The following is a 2,605-nucleotide window of genomic DNA, read 5'->3' as shown; positions in this document are numbered from 1 at the left end:
CCCTGTGGTCTAAGGGCTCTGCACTGCACCCCATTTCCCCCATGGTCTCAGGGCTCTGAAATTCACCCCCATTTCCCCCTGTGGTCTAAGGGCTCGGCACTGCACGCTGTATCCCCCGTGGTCTCAGCGCTCCCACTGCACCCCAACTTCCCCCATGGTCTCAGGGCACTACACTGCACCCCATTTCCCCCATGGTCTCAAGACTCAGCACTGCACCCCCATTTCCCCCCATAGTCTCAGGGCACTGCACTGCACCCCCCCTATCCCCTGCGGTCTCGGGGCTCAGCACTGCACCCCCATATCCCCCATGGTCTCAGGGCACTGCACTGCACCCCATTTCCCCTGTGGTCTCAAGACTCAGCACTGCACCCCCATTTCCCCCCATAGTCTCAGGGCTCAGCACTGCACCCCCCTATCCCCTGTGGTCTCAGGGCTCAGCACTGCACCCCCATGTCCCCCCATGGTCTCAGGGCACTGCACTGCGCCCTCCCTATCCCCTGTGGTCTCAGGGCTCTGCACTGCATCCCCACTTCCCCCATGGCTTCAGGGCTCCCACTGCACCTCCCTTTCGCCCCATGCTCTCGGGGGCCCCCAGCAATCCCCCACCTGACCAGGAGAAGTAGAGGGTTGCTGTTCCCCCTTTCTTCTGCCCCAGCCCTGCTTCCATTCGCCCTGACCCTGGGCACACACAGCCAACCCAGCACCACCATCCTCACATCTCAGAAGCCCCCWGCTCCATCCCCGTGCTCATGGCCAGGACCCGGGCACCTCTCCAGCTGCTGCGTAGCTCCAGTCTGCATCTCGGGATTGGGCGCTGCCTTCAGGCCACGGCCAGGGCTGGGCCCCGCTGACTCTGCCCTGCAGTCACATCAGCCCTGCTGGGCCATGCACCCAGACACAGGCTGTCCCCAGGCCACAGCAGGGACAGCAATGCTGTGAGGTGCTTAGCCAAGGGTGTCAGGCAAAACTCCCCAAGGTGGGGAAGTGGGCGGTGGAGATGGCACAAGGAAAAGCAGTGCCACATGCTTATGGCACCACTACCTGCACCTTCTCCAGGCACACCGACTGGGAGAGCAACGCYCAGCCTTTACCAAAGAACAGGCTGGGGCCATGGGGAGGTGATGGTGGGAGGAGAAAGGGCAGGACAGGAGCTGCCGACAGCCAGCGCAGGAGGCGAGGGGCACCCAGGCAGTCCAGAGCACTTCCAGAGGGGGACAGGTTGGGGACACAAATGGCACCATCATCCACAGCTCTGAAAAGGTGCAAGAGGCACATCACAACCAGCNGAGCCCTTAGACCACAGGGGGAAATGGGGGTGAATTTCAGAGCCCTGAGACCATGGGGGAAATGGGGTGCAGTGCAGAGCCCTTAGACCACAGGGGGAAATGGGGGTGAATTTCAGAGCCCTGAGACCATGGGGGAAATGGGGTGCAGTGCAGAGCCCTGAGATCACAGGGGAAATGGGGGTGAATTTCAGAGCCCTGAAACCATAGGCAGAAGTGGTACGATGGGGAACCCTGAGACCACGGGGGAATGACGGGGTAGACTGGGGAGCCCTGAGATGATGGGGGAAGATCCCTAAGACCAGGGTGGGACTGGGGAGCTCTGAGACCAAAACGGGGCAGATGAGGGAGCCCTGAGCCATGCCTGACCCTGGTGGTGTGGGAGAGTCCAGGGCCAGCCCTGATCCTCCCTGTTTCCCACAGTGTTTCCAGAAAAAGGCACTTTTCAGAGAAACTTTTTCAGTTTCTGGGAGAGGAGAGGCAGTGTGGAAGGACACTGGTGAGGCAGGGCCATGGCRTTGCAAGGCTGGGAGGTTGGAATAGATGACCTCCAGGGTCCCCCTCCAATCTCAGGTATCCTGTGAATCCATGACTTGCTCCTGCCTGTGCGAGTCTGCATTGCCTGGGGGAGCCGAGACTTTGTCTCTCCAGTGCCAGCGGAGGGGCTCAGTCCTGTGCCTGGTCCCACTGCCTGCACTCTGGCCAGCACAGCCTGTGATGCCACTGGTCATCATCACCGCAAGGATACWTTGCTGGGTCCTATCCAGCCTCTTGTCCCCAGGTCCCCTAGGTCCTTTGTGGCACAGCTGCTTCCTTGCCCGTCCATCCTGGTGCAGGCGGTATCCCATTCCCAGCTGCAGGACTCAGCCTTTCCCTTGGTTGAACATCAGCAGGTTCCTGCCACCCCATTTCTCCAGGCCCCACTAAATGGCAGCCCTGCCCTCCAGCATACCCACCACTCCCCCAACTTGGTGTCACCCATCAACTTTCTGAGGGCCTTCCCCATCCTGCATCCAGGGCACCAATGAAGGCTCTAAGGAGTACTGGCCCTGGGGTTGACCCCAGAAGGCAGACACCAGTGACAAGATGCCACCAGTCACATGTCGCCAGTCAAGAACAGGGCTCAACCAAGGGACAGGCTGGGGCCATGGGGAGGTGATGGTGGGAGGAGAAAGGGCAGGACAGGAGCTGCCAACAGCCAGCGCAGGAGGCGAGGGGCACCCAGGTAGTCCAGAGCACTTCCAGAGGGGGACAGGTTGGGGACACAAATGGCACCATCATCCACAGCTCTGAAAAGGTGCAAGAGGCACATCACAACCAGC

This window comes from Apteryx rowi, unplaced genomic scaffold, assembly GCF_003343035.1.
Source record: "Apteryx rowi isolate R43461 unplaced genomic scaffold, aptRow1 scaffold_71, whole genome shotgun sequence".
Taxonomy (NCBI): domain Eukaryota; kingdom Metazoa; phylum Chordata; class Aves; order Apterygiformes; family Apterygidae; genus Apteryx; species Apteryx rowi.
The sequence above is the reverse complement of the archived record's forward strand: the minus strand, read 5'-3'. Positions refer to the sequence as shown.